Source organism: Telopea speciosissima, chromosome 7 (assembly GCF_018873765.1).
Source record: "Telopea speciosissima isolate NSW1024214 ecotype Mountain lineage chromosome 7, Tspe_v1, whole genome shotgun sequence".
Lineage (NCBI taxonomy): Eukaryota > Viridiplantae > Streptophyta > Magnoliopsida > Proteales > Proteaceae > Telopea > Telopea speciosissima.
In genome coordinates, this window is record NC_057922.1 from 61,255,200 (window position 1) to 61,270,612 (window position 15,413).

The window sequence follows — 15,413 nt, forward strand, 5'->3', positions numbered from 1 at the left end:
ATGGTAAAAATGAGAAATTTACAAGAACTCAGTGACTTTCCCTTCTTCAAAGAGAAAGGGTGCAGTCACAAACATCAACCATCCTGAACTGTCTAAAATCTGTAATATGGACGGCACTGTCTAAATCTGTAATCTGGCAGAGATCCTCTTCAATTGGTTCAATATAATCATTTTCAACAGTATCACCATCATCCTCAATATTCACCAAACACTCATTGCATTGGTATGATTCCTACTCAACAACATCATGTGAAAAATACTATGGGGTAAGCTCGAGAAAACTTAGCGAATGAGGGGAATACTATCCACATAATAGCGATAAAACACATACTTTTCAAGATAAAAGAAGTATTTCAAATCATGCAATTTATCAAAAATAGATTTTAAATCATGCCTTTAGAACATTAAAAGTCTATGTAATACAATCCATATTCCATAGTTAATTTTCTCACTCATAAGAGTCTCAAAGTGGTACTGCTATCTCATACAATATATCAAATCAAACACTGGGAAGGAACTCAGGCTCTTGGCTCACAGAATCGGATATCGTGTTCCTATGGCTGAAAAAACACGTTCCTTAATGTATACTCTTGCATCATCCCCCGGTTCACATACCCACAAAAATGAAAATGCGAGCGTCAAACTCTTGGCTCCCGGAACCGGAACAAAGTCCTTAACATCACGCTCTTACCTCACTCCTGTGCTCAACATTCCATCCCAACAACACAACCCCCTGTTGGAAGGGTCACAGTCCAACAACAATATTCTGTCCATAGTTCATAACACCATAAAACCATAGGTCTCATCATACTTTAAATATCATGCTTAAATCACCATGCTTTAATGATAATAAATCAAATCATAAAGGAAAAACATTCATGCATTGTCTCAACTTAAAATATATTTAGAAACATCATGCATACCATTCAAATCATAATTTTCTCATAAAACAGTAAATCAAGAAGATTTATAGAAAATAATATATAAGGGAATTCTGTAGTCTCATTCACCTTGATGACTCCTAAATTAACGATCTCGTCAGCGCCAATATAATTCGATGGCCACCTTGATTCCCCGATGATCCTCCCCAAACAAGTCACGTCTCTTTAAACATTCAACATTAGTATTACTCTTTATTTAACCCTATCTTATCACGTATATGTCCCTTTTCTCTCCATTCTATATTATACCATTAGATCTCAAAATTCTGCTGTAATACTGTTTTGTACATAGCGAAAGAAAAATACAAAAGAAATACTTCTGAAACTCGAAAGTGACTTTTATTGATTTCCTTTGAAAGACAACACACATATCTCAATACCATAAAGAAATCTCATCACAAAACACTTACCAAGTCAACTCTCCAATCACTTTAACATAGTGTTTCTGACTGAGACAGAATCTGAGTCATTAAATTGTAAAATTTATATCTTCCCTTTCTCGAATTCAATTAAGGTCAAATCGGTAAGCATAGTTAGAAGACGCCTAAATGTTGTTACAGTAAAAATTTAAGACCAAAATAAAATTTCTAAATATGTCTTCTCTCATTGTCAAATTTGGGTATAGAAAACTGCCCTGGGAGCAACCTATCCTAGTACATGAATTATTTGATATATCAATTAAATTTTAAAGTTAATGAAATTTTTAGGAGATCATCTATACTCATATATGAATCCCCAATAAATTTTTTCAGACCTTGAAACAACTTCAAAATATGGTCAATAACACGAAAGATTTTGGATTACTATTCTGTCCAACACAAAAAATACCTTTCACATGCAAAAATCTTATCTCTCATCACTTCCTAAATCCGAATTTGAATATTTTGAAATCACGATCTAAATTATGAGGCTACAATTATACTTATAAAATCATGATGTATTCATCCATGAGAAGTTCTTAATACATCCTTAAGCACTAACCTTAGTCTACCCCCATGTTGCATATAGAAAATTTAATTGGAACATGGTGTAGTTCAACATACCTCTTTTGGAAGATTCAACTCCACTCCTACTCTTCTTGCTCTTTTATATTATTTCTTCAAGACAAATCCGTGGAACAAACTCGTAATAGCATCAACAAAGTCTCCTCTTTCTCTCTTCTCAAATCTCCAAATAATATGCAAGGATAAAACTCCAAGGAAGAAGATGTGGCAATATGATGAATCTCTTTTCTTCTTTTATTTTTTTTTTTTGTTCTTCTCTACACATTTTTTTTTAAGTAGGGAGAATCCTTCCCAACAAACTTCTCTTATCCCTCTCTCTCCTCCACGATTTGGGTAGGATGCAAACTCTAACTTCTCTCTCTTTCTCTTTATTTTACACTTGTTGCCCACGGATTTCCTATTAATCTTCTCATGCGTGGAACCTCCCGTCTTTCTAGCCTAAATTCTCTCCTCCCTATATTCCTTCTTTCACTCCAATTCCCCCTCTTTCGTATATCTTCTTTGACTTCATGATTCTTCTCTCCTTATTTTCTTTTTTCTCTCTAATTCTCTATGGTCTCTCTCCTACTCACCACAATCTTTTTTTTTTTTTCTCTTCTTAGATTCTAGGTTTCACTCTATCTTTTACGTGGTTGAGTTCTTCCCCCACGGTTTTCTTTTTCTTTTGTTTTTTTTGTAAATCAATTGGGCCCACCTATAAAGCCCAAAAATAAAAATAAATATCCCTTTAATGGCTTCTTTCTAGAATTGATCCAATTGATCCTTAAACCTCTTTTATTATTTATAAGATCCTAACCACTAGGCTAACCAACTTACAGATTAAGAGGTTTATAAATAAATATATTTAAATAACAATTACATATAATCATGCACGGAGAAATAACTAAACAAGCATATGCTACAATAATAAAATACTAGTATGGTATATACCTCTAGTGTGTTAATCAATAAAAAATTCCACCCTTCATTGGTCCACCACTGGTACAGATTCTACACACAAGGTGAAAACTCCAAATTACCCCTGTTTTTTGGGCACGGGTATTATATCCCTCCTTCCTTATAAAAATTTCGTCCTCAAAATTTACATACCTGGATCGGTGAATAGTTGCAGATACTTGTACCATATATCATCTTCCATTTCCCACGAAATCTCTTGAATATCATGATTCCTCCAAAAATTTGTTATAAATAAAATGGTACGATTTCGTAGAACTTGCTCCTTACAATCCAAAATCCAAATAGATGTTTCCTAAAAAATCTGAATCACTCTCTGATTGTCCATCTGTCTGTAGGTGAAATATTGTACGCAGTTCTCCCATTTTTTTTAACTATAAAGTAATATTGCCAACTTTATCTCTATTGACTAAATTCTTCTTCTATTATATTTTCTTTTTTTTTTTTTTCCTTCTTAAAATTCTCCTCATCCAATGTTCTTTATGGTTGATCGAAACTCCATCTCCTCTGCCAACTAGATCATATCAAAACCTGATGGAATTTCTTAAGCTAACTCAACACATGCCAACACTACTTACTAGCACAAACTATTATCAATAAGCTTACCTAGCCAAGACATTATGTCCATAATCCTGGCCTATATACTAATCAGAACTTCTGAATTCATCTTTGATCATACTAATTCTATTGACCGAATTAAATAATATCCAATGTAGTACATTTTAATAGACCAGAAATTAACTTGGTTCTTAGTTAAAGCATTGATTTGCTAAGCTGAACAAAAACCAATCTATTATTCTTGAACCACTCAAATAACATGCAAACTTGGCCAAATAAATCTGTAAAATTTTCTGAATCATTATCTCCATATTTCTGGCCGATTGTTTATTCAATCGTGACCTATATCAAAGTATCAAAGTAGGCTTGGCTAAAATTGAACCACTCATGCTTGAGCTGGACTACCTAATAAGTTGAACCAGAATTGTCTTGGTACACAACCATTTAACTTCTATATCACTACAAGAAAAAACATTTTTGGCGACGGTTAAAAATTTGACCGTAGCCAAATATATATTTATAGCAACGGTAGTTTACCATTCGTCGCCTTATTTAATTTATAGCAACGGTAATATATAATCCGTCGCCCAATATGATTTACAGCTACATGCACCAATATAGAGTCGCCAAATTTCATTTAGGGCGACGAAAAATATATTGGCTTCGTAAAAAAATATTTAATACAATGGTTATTCTATAACCGTTACGAAAAATACGATTTGTAGCAACAACATAATACAAACCGTTGTGTTATATTATTTTGACCAACGGTTTTATAAGAACCGTCGCCTTATATCACTTAAGGTGTAAGAGATTGTATTTATTTTGGCCAACGGTTTTACAAGAACCGTCACCTTATATCAATTTTAGCCAACGGTTGTACAAGAACCGTCGCCTTATATCACTTAGGGCAACGGATTATTTTTTACTGTAAGAGATTGTATTTATTTTTTTGGTCTTTCAACATTCCCGCTCTTCTACCAAAAAAAAAAAAAACATTCCCGCTCGCGGTTTCTCTTCTCTATCTGTCCCTCTCGATCTATCTGGCTTTTCTTCTCTTACTCTCCCTCTCGCTTTTGGAAACCCTCTATCTTACTCTGTTCAACCTTAACCCTATCCTCCAAGGATCTACATCTCGCCTCTCTGAGCTACCCACGCACCCCATTCTTTGTGGAATCATCGCAAGCCCGTCGGGGAGGCTGGCTGACTCCTACCTTATGTAGTCCTCTCAGCATTCTTCGACGCCTTTGCAAGGTATGATTTCTGTCTTTATCTTTTATTCTTTACCAGTATTGATTTCTCTCTCTATCTCTCTCTTTATCCTTTTTCTTTTAACCAGTATAGATTTCTCTCTATCTCTCTATCGATTTTCTCTTTTGGCTGTTATCCAGGGAATTAATCAGTCGGTTCATGAAGGAAGCCGGGTTAGGTATTCTTATCCTCTTGATGATCTTCTTCTATTTCTGTGTTTGATTTTCTAGTTGCTTCTCTTAGTATCATATGTCTTCTTCTTCTATTTCTATGTTCTTACCTCTTGATAGGAATGAAGAAATGGTGAAATTGAAATTAACGGCCTCCACTTGTGTATCTCACTTGTCTCCTCTACTACTCTTCTCCCATTCTTGAAGGCTAGCTCTGTGTTTATTTTCTGGTAATGTCGTTTTTATTTTTCTTATAAATATATAAATGTGATTAGAAATAAAGATGATTACTGATTCTTGTTTCACTCATTATTGTCTTTTGATTTCTCCTACCAGTTCTTGTTATAGTTAGGATCTCCTTTAGAAAGATGGAAATATAATTGAAGAAATCTGCTTCACTTTTACGTTTTCCCTTTATCCTTTATTTAATGTGTGTAAAACTTAATCTGCAATTCACTACTTTACTTTTACTTTGTTCATCACCTTTCTTCTTTTTGATAATGCCTTTTTTCCCCAACTGGGGAGATGAGGTGCAAGTTGCAAAAGTGGCTTATGAATTCTTGTTTTTTATGGGGGTGGAAAAAGCCATGTTTGGGAAAGATTGGGAGAGCCTGAAGGTCACTTGCAATCCAATCCACTGGCCACCCAAAGCTGTAAAAAATGGATTTTTATAGGTGGAACAGCAGAGGAGATATTCTCTTCTTCGTTCTTAGTTGCATGTGAGTCCAGCTCTGTTTTATGATCCAGCCATTAATTTTAGTGATCAAATGCTTTGAGTAATTCATTTTTAAAGAACAGTAAATTGAGGAAGAAGGTGCCAAATTCATAGTTGGTTATTAAATGAAGGGTTTCTACTGCAAATCAGTTGGGGCACCCCAACCAACAATTTATTCTTCAACGGCTCTAGTAATTAGATGTCATGGAACAAGCAGGGAAATGGTTGGGGTTGAGTTGGATTGGATTGGATGGTGGAGAATTTCATGGTGATGGGAACATGTGGGTATGGTGAGTGTGTGAGTGTGTAGGGGCAGCAAGGGCTGGGGTGAGTGTGTGAGTGTGTAGGGGCAGCAAGGGGTTGGGGTGAGTGTGTATAGAGGCACCAAGGGGTGGGGTGTGTGTGTGTGTAGGGCGCAGGGTGGGGGTGATGTGTGTAGGGCAGCAAGGGCTGGGTGAGTGTGTGAGTGTGTATAGGGGCAGCAAGGGGTGGGGGTGAGTGTGTGAGTGTGTGACTGTATGTAGGGGCAGCAAAGGCTGGGGTGAGTGTGTGAGTGTAGGGGCAGCAAGGGCTGGGGGTGAGTGTGTGGGTTCATAAATACCCCTCCTAAAGATGATTAACAGACTCGGTACACAATGTGTACTTGATTAGCAGAGAGCACAATGTGTACTTGATCAGCAAGGGGGCTGCATTATATGTGCTTGTGATGTCTTTTATGGAAAAGAGGTCTGCATTATATGTGCTTGAGATTAGGAAGTAAAGGTGAGTAAATAGGGGGTGGGTTTGGGAGCTGGGAAATAGATCATAGATGGGGTCAGAGACTTTAGAAAGGAAATAAAAGCAATTCTGTCCTCCACTCTTCTTCGCAGAGTTTCTAGGTTATTTAACTTGTAACTCAGTTACAAGATCCATGAAGCTATATATTAGACTGGGAGCCTGGTCCAAGTTAATTGATTTTGCAAGTCAAATCCATTTCATGGGTTGGCATGCTTTATCGCCCACACCCTTGCTGTTGAAGGTGGACACCTCCATATTAATCTCTTGTGTATGATTTTATTTCCAAAGGACCCATCTAGTTCAACTTGTATTTCCCCCTCTCTCACTGAGTCACTGCAGCTTGCCCTCTTAAATTTTCAAAGAAGAAAACAAAGGCCCATATAACCTGCAGCAATGTTTGAACAGTCATCACAAAGGCTACAGTTGATTTTGTACAGTTTCATACTATAGCCTTCACAAGAGGACACAAGTCACACAACCAATGCATTTACTGAACCTGTGATAGTGAAAACTCTTTCAAAGGGACCAATGAAGTTAGAGAGAGAGAGAGAGAGGCCTGAGTTCCTGACTTAACCTTTAATAAGCCTGCTCTAGCACCAGAAAGAGTTAAGAAGGACAGTGAATGAGGTAAGGTATAGACTAGAAGAGAATATCAAATTTGTCTGGCCAGGGTACACAGCATTCAACCCTTGCACTTGTCCCATTATTTTAATTAACTCTTCTTCTCTTTCTCCTCCTACAGTAATACTGAGCATGGAAGTCAAAAGTAGGTGAAATTTTTAAAGTGATTGAACACCAATATATGGTTGACAAGTTTGTGCCCTTTTCCTTGACAATGATCTACTTTATAAGGATTCTTAAAGAGTCATAACAATTCTCCAAAACATTTATATTTGACAAAAGACAACCTTTAAGGGAAAGGAATTTTCTGCAATTGAATAGACTTGGATGATGACTTGACAACATGGACCATGATTATTTGTTGAGGTTCCAAACATGCTAGAGGTAGTCCTAAGCAAGTTCAAGAATGCAAAAGGATGGGTTCCTTGTAGATTCCAAATTGAAGTGGCAAAGAAGAATCAAAATATGTGATAGGGTGGTAATGAAGAAAAGTGGAATTTTATAGTACTACCAAAAAAAAAATTCAAAATTCAAAACTATAACTTGTAAACACTTTTTCTTTTTTCTCCCTTTTAGGGCTTGCAGATTACCACGAAGCAAGAGAGAAGAGCTCTAGGGCTGAGTAAGTATATCTCCTTGTTGTTTGTATTGGAAATTGTGCTTGAACTTACTATATTCGTGCTTGTCACTATATGCCGCATGGTTCTATAACTTCATCTAGCAATTTTATCCATGATAAACTTAGAGAGAATCGTTTGAGATGGTATGGCCATGTCCAACGGAGGCCTTCCGGGGCTCCAGTCCGGAGGGGAGCGACATGATCCTGATTGAGGGAACCAAAAGAACTAGAGACAGGCCTAAGATAACCTTAGGAGAAGTAGTGAAGAAAGACATGCTTAGCTTAGGCCTTGCCCCGAGTATGACCTCTAATAGAGCTGATTGGAGATCAAAGATCCATGCGGTCAGTTGGTCTTTGTTGTGTGTTGCTGTTGTTTGTATCCACCCCTCTTAGAGACCTAGTGCAGAGTGTTGGGCAGTTAAGAAGCAGTACGTAGTTAAGAAGGTTCGATACCTTAGAGATTTGTGTCGATGTTGTTTGCCCCTCGCTCTCCTTTTTTACTTCTGTTTACCTTTTTTTCTCTTATAGGATCCATGTAGCCGACCCTATTAAGTTGGGATAATGCTTGGATGTTGTTGTTGTTCCTATTGCGATTATTGCGTCTTCGGTACCATCTTTAATTGCTTTTGATTTCTAAATAGAGTCACTGTTGAAGGAAATGCCTTGCTGAGGACTTGATTCTTCTGTTATTTGTGGTTAACTGGTCATTTCCAAATAGATGTGAAAGTGAACAGAATGCTTAATTTTACGAAGTTTAAGAGTCTAGTATATTACAGGTGCATTTGAAAAAGAGCTTAGCAATATCCACAGTAGTAGTTGTAGAAATTAGTTGAATACATAAAGCAGTTGGGCTATGATGCCCTCAAGATGGGTAGTTAATGGCTCTGATTACATCAAATGTTTGTTCAAAACTGGCTTCTTCTGTGTTTCTTCTTTCCTTTTTCTCCTCTTTTCTTTTTTTTAGTTGGAATGGTTGAGGTGGGATATTCAGCTTGCTTATGAAAGCAAAGTTAATCCTTGATCCTTCTATTTGTAAGTAGTCGGATACTTGGGAGTGGTTTTTGTCATTGGTGCAGAGTTAGTTGGAATGTTGGCAGCCAAACTTGTCTTGGATGGAAATGGATCGATTTTGAAGTGGATATGCTAATATCTGGAATTAGCATATCCAATATTTGAATTTGTCTTGTATCTGATGTATATTTACGTCAAGTATACGGATTTGATTATGGATATTCAAATCCTAATGTGCTACTCTCTGTTTTCTTGTTTGCGAATATAAGTTGTTCGGTAGAAATATATGAAGTAATGAAGGCTAGTGTGATAGAATAAGAGACAGATGAATCTGAGTGCACTTGGGAGCAGCACCAACAAGTCAAAAGATGATGGAAGCCAGAAGGTCAATTGGATGCTTTTGTTAGTGAACAAAGACAACTTATGGTAACTTTAAATAATTGATATAGCTAAAGTTGGTAATGGTAGATGTACAAGGGAAGAGCTGGAAAAGAATTGGGTTGACTTGTGAGGAAACATTAGTAATTATGAGTTAACCTGTGATATAGAATGGAAAAGTGGTATTGCAAGACATTGTCTTGCTAAGAGCTTACATTCAAAATTTTGTCATCTTCCAAGTTCAATTGGATAAGCTATCATATATTGGATTTTACTGTTTTCATATTTTGATTCATCCTAGCTGTCCTATGTAGTTACATTGAATAAGCTATCATTGGATCTTTTACTGTTTTTCATCTTTTGATTCATCCTTGCTGTCCTATGGTAGTTACATTGGATAAGGTATCATTGGATCTTTTACTGTTTTCATCTTTTGATATGATTTTGAATCATATTACCTATTAGATTTTTTGCACACAAGTCAATGACAAGGAGGCTGCTTGTTGAGTTGTAATGAATTTGGAGTATCAAGACTAGTCTAAGCTATAAGAGATTAAAGCTAGTCATACAAAGCTTTCAATTTTCAGTGCAGATAGATAGATGAAACTTTGTCATTTTATTCTGAAATTTAGTTTTAATGGTACACTGACTCTTAATTGGTACAGTGATACAATCAGATTGGCTTAGAACTGAAGATGGATTTCTCATATTGATGGGTTCCCACACCAGAGATTGCCATGACCAAACCTTTCTTGGATGGCCGGTCTAGGAGATCTCTTGAGAGTTGATTCCCAAGCTGGTGATGCTGTCTTGAAACTACTGTATGTCGCACCATTTTGATCCATTGAATGAGTTTTGCAAAATAAACCCAGCTGATGTCTGATGAGGAGTGCAAAGTCTATGAAGGTAATACAGTGTAATTAGAGTCATGAGTTCTTTTAATTATGATTGTATTACTTTTTTGAAGTGAAGTGTAAGAAATGTATTCTTATTTGGATGTATGGTTAATTTTATTTTTTTCATATGGACTAGTATATTAATGTAATTGCAGGAAATATACTGATTTTAAAATTTTTTTTTTTTTGTTATCTCAGTTTTGGCAACGGTTTTTTTTATACCATTGCCAAAAAGCCTTACCATATCGCCCTTAGCCACGGTTTTTTTTTTTTTTTTTACAACGGTTAGTATCGTTGTTAAAAATATGGTTTTCTGCAACGGTATGTTTTATTTTGTCGCCACACTATTATCTTCGGCCACGGTTTATTATTAACCGTTGCTAAAGAATGGTAACTGTCGCCAATTACATTTTTCCCAACGGAACCCCTTATTCCGTCGCTTAATTTTGGCTGCGCCATTTATGCCAACGGTGATTGCAACGGCTCAGAAAACCGTCGCCAACATATTTAGCAACGGATTTGGATTTTTGGCAACGGAAAAAAACCGTCGCCAAAAATGAGTTTTCTTGTAATGTATCCATCTTGAACCATTAAAATTCTTTTGTATGTACCATGCATAGTCATGTATCTCATAATCAAGCATATATGCACCTCAGATTGTAAATTAAATCGGTTTTACCTTTGCTTGTACCACCAGTAGGGTTTTCCAAAACTTTTAGTGTATTACATAGAGTGTGCTGGAAAAGGATGCTCTCGAAAGCCTGACAAGGAGAAGCCCCACTTTCGTACTTCCTCTCAAGGGATTCAGAACCAGGCAACAACACAAGCCTAAGCTCTGTCTCCTTGAACTTAAAGGAAGAACATTGTTCAATTGTTGTCATCTAGCTGGGTAGAAACAGTAGAGAGGATGTTGCTTGATTTCAATTCATGGTGGACGATCACTGATGGAGAGTAATCATGGTGTAGCAGCTATGAGATCCCTTTTGCAGCCTCCAATACAATCATGGTATTTGAAACCTGTTTTCCATTGGCCTTCTTGAAAGCTCTAGCTTTGATGATGATAAAAATCGACACGTACTGAAATGTTTGGATAATCCAACGTTTCAAATTTAGCATGACTTCATCTTCTTCGATCTTCCCTTCTTTCTCTCTCCCCAAACCCTATCCTTATTCCTTACTCTAATACCCAGAGAGCCCTTCCGCCACTTTGTTCTCCGGCCGTGTCTCCCTAATTTCTTTTTCTACCAAATGTAGCAACAGGCCTACTAGGATTTCCTTCTCATTTCCCTCTCGTACTAAGAGGTGACATAGCCTTTCCCTTCCTGTTTTTCTCCTCCTTAATTAGTGACTACTAGTCTTTGGAGATTTTCGGGGTTGCGACTGAAGGAGTTGAAGCAGGAAAGGAAATCGAACGGAGGAGAAGCGTTGGTCGAGGAGACTATGGAGCTTTGTGAAGAGGGAAGTAGTGAAATCATCTTAATGAGGTTTTAGGCAAGCAATGTAGGGTGACGCCGCAGCTTGCGGCAATCGCTTGTTGCAGTTGAAAAGAAGAGATAGAGAGGGAGGGTATCGCGACAGAGGTGGAGAAGCGAGTATAGGGGCGGTGAAGTAGGTTTAGGTGAAAATGTCTCTTCTCTATACAAGGCAATCCAATCCCATTGAATTTTTTTAAGTACTTTATTGTTTTTTCCTTTAATGTGCTAATCATGTCTTTCTAAGTATGGGTATTTTAGGTAAATTAAAAATAGGTTACAAGACTTTTGTAACGTGTCAATTAGCTTTTTCCTTAGAATAAAAGCCATAAAAAGTAAGAAAAAGATATAATCGCATGATTAGTTAACTCGGTGTTAGGTAAAAATGTTACCTGGTCTTCACTATTTCAGATTTTGAATCGTGCCAAAGAAGATTCTTGGCATGAAAAAGATTCTGTCAATCCGGGCAGCATGCATTCGTGTGCAGCGTCTGAGATGAGGTGGACGCTTTGATTGCCTTATCCCTATTCGGGCAAGATATTGGGCAGCGGGTAAGGCGGTAAATGCGCACCACCTCATCTCAAATGCTGCACATGCAGCACTGCTGCCCGGATTGACAGGAGCCGAGTCCGGCAGATCCCTCTTTCACATTTCCAAACCCTACTTTATTAAAGATCTTTTTCATAAAAAAAACAAACTATGATGATTGACAGGATCTTTTTCATATAGAAAGCGGTTCAGATAGAATATTCTTATAAAATATAGATGGGAACATTTAACTTCTACGTACAAGCAAAAATTTTAATAGGTTCAGATAGCAGCTGAATTTTTCTCTTCATCCTCCTCTAACTCCTTCAAGATTTCCACCACCCTGTTCGAAACTTTTTTTAGCAGATCGGACCAATCCCTGCTGGAAGAACCATCGGAGAAGCAGTGAGTGATTAAAATGTTTCAAAACAAACCTCAAGAAATCATCATAGTTACCTACTTACGTACGTACCCTTTGCACGAATCAAACGAGATGCCGACCCTGCGCTTGGCCATCTCAAGCGCCCATCCAAACCTATGGAGTTGCTTGGTCGTAAAGCTTCCATCGTCCGCAAGCACAAGATCAGAGATGTTGACATCATAGAATATGGGAATAACCATCTTCTGGTATTCCATCATGGAAGCCAATTCATGGAGACAGTTATCAGAATTGCAAAAATTGGGAGAGAAGATGACCACCCCAACCTTACAGTCTCGTAAAGCAGTTTCAATGACTTCATTGAGCTCTTCGCCTGGCTTCATGCTCTTGTAGTCCAAGAAGGGAATGACTTTTTGGTCTACCAAATCTTGGTAAAGCAAGCCACAGAAGTTGGGCTTCGTATCCACCCCACGGTGGCATATGAAGACGTCAAACGGGGGCGGCGGGGAGGACCTGCGAGCAGTTATCCTGCTGAAGGGGGAGATTCTTTGCCTTCTGCTATTGCACTTCTTCTTCTTTAGAACCAAATTAGTAGAGGGAATGGAAGTAGACGAAGTTAAGATGGTATACATCATTGATGAGAGTCAATCAATGGTGATTCCTACTCTCTCTCCTTCACCCGATCATCGACGACAGTATGCCCAAACGCTACGCCACTCTCTGTGGCCGAGGGAAGACGGTATTTCTCCGGCCCGAGCCCTTCCCACTTGTTTCTAAATTGATTTGATCAAACATATCTCATACTGGAAGGGGAAAGTGTGTTTAAATAGAAAGAGAGAGAGACCACTTGCAAAATTTTTTCCATACAGCGGACGAAGGGGACATGCAGGGTTAAGGTGGTAAATACGCATCACCTCATCTCAGGTGCTGCACATGCAGCACTGCTGTCCGGATAGACAGGAGCCCGGTCCCCAAGGGGAAGGTGTTTTTGAATAGACACCAGAGAGAGAGAGAGAGACAGAGAGAGAGAGAGACTTTAGAAGACTAAACTTACTAATATACCTTTTAACTCATAGCACAACATTTTCAATTCCTTTTTGCCCTTTTCACGGGACGTAAGTGTGCGTAAATGATTCACAACCGTTCAGATGAAATATTTTCACAGATTGCTCTTATCAAACAAATCTGCGCCTCTTATTAGGCTCACTAGTGACGTATGAGGTATGACACATCTATCATTGCATCAGCCATACAACCAACAAAGTAATGAGCATTCCTCCGCAACCACAGGGAGGCAGGATCTTTATCGCCCCCAATACTGGGGGCGCTGCTGTGCGCATTTACAGCAGTGCCCCCAGTACAGGGGGCGATAATTTTCCGAGGGAGGCAACCTTCTCCATTTGGAAAAAAAAAATAATTTTGAAATCGGTTATTTTAGAAAATGTCTCTGTTCCGCTAGGCCATATTTCAATTATGAAACTCCAAATTCAATCATTCAAAAAAGGTCCTGTTCAATTAATATATTTTTCCTTTCTCACCACCAAAAAAAAAAAATCATTGAAAAAAGGTTTAATTTTTTGAAATGACTTTACCTCACTTAGCTCCACACGTGTCTTAATCATTTTACCGGCCATACTTTCGTGCAATTTGTTTGTTTGGAAGAACTCTTCTTGAGGATGGAATGTTAGAATAGTTTGATTCAAATAGGGACAAAATTAAATCATAAAAACCAGGATCTCTATAGAGCATTCAGGAATATAATCAAACAAATAATAAAGAATCAGAGATAAAACCACTAACCTTGTTTCAAGTCCATAGTGATGATAATCGCAACGAAAAATAAAGAACAAAGATCTAGGTGTTTTCCTTATATTCCAAAAGATAACTGGTTTGATGAGAATACCGTATACACATGGATGATGAATACTGAATATCTCATTCTCTTTCAAGAATGCACTCCTCAACAGAGATTGAGAATAATTAGTTGTGATGGGTAGAGGGGGGACCTAACTCTCTTTATATAGTAATTCCTATAGGGTATCTCTCATCATAGTCCCAGTAGGAATCTACCTAATCCACACTAAAACCAGTCCACATAAGACTCCTAATATAACTCAATGATCCCCTTTATTAGACTAATAATTAATTAACATGAGTTTTAGGATATTTAATATTAATCCACATAAAATATATTAATCCCAATAGAATTAAAATTCTAACATGGGATGGACTCATATGGTCTGCTATTGATGGTTGAAGAGGATTGCTCACATACCGCACGGGGTGAGGAAGCAATTTGGTCAGATATTATTGCACTCAATATATGCAAATGCTATTGTGATTAGCCATATAACTTGTAGAAAAGAGAGGAGATGCCAAGTGATCGATCTATATACATAATGTGGAATTGCATATGGAACAGTTGAACATGCTTCTTCACTATAAATAATTTTACAAAATGAAGCAGATCGATTAGTAATCAATTTTGTTTTAGTTTTAAGTTCTGCATTTATTTTCGATTTTCAATTTAGCAATATTATTGGTTTTGTATATATATGGTCTATAATCGGTTTCAGTTCAAGTTTGGGCCAATTGAGAACCTAGATTTGAATATACTTCTAAACATGTACGCCCACTAAATAATCACATTTTAATCAGTTTATTCTATTAAATCGATTTTGCAGTTTATCGGTTTAGAACTATAGACACCACATTTCTTTAACACCTTGGAAGTATGTTTTGGCAATGATGATCGATTAGGGCTCAGTTCCCTTTTGTGGCGACCAAATGGCAAAAATTATCGTTTCACTCTTAGCCTAGTTCTCATACCCAAATCTTACCAAATAGAGTCTAAAACCCCTAGGACAATGTTATTTAATTGTTTCAATCCCCCGTGCAAGATTTCACCCAAATCCGACAATCTTTTGCGAAATGACCATTTTGCTCCTAGTACTTTCCTCAATTTTTAAACCACCTTAGTTTGAACCAAAACTTTATATTTAGCCTCATATGGCTATTTTGAGCATTTATGTGAAATTTCGTTCAAATTCGATGTCATTTGATACTTTTTCTAATAAGAAAAAAAATTGTTTTGACCTTGGTATTTTTCTCGATATCCAAACCACCCGATTTATTCTAA

At 37.3% G+C, this 15,413-nt stretch overlaps 1 protein-coding gene across 2 annotated transcripts in view; it reads left to right on the forward strand.

Moving 5' to 3' along the window:
* LOC122668876 (enhanced ethylene response protein 5) overlaps positions 1-15,413 on the forward strand; it is an 88,380-nt gene that overhangs the window by 30,002 nt on the left and 42,965 nt on the right. The window lies entirely within an intron of this gene.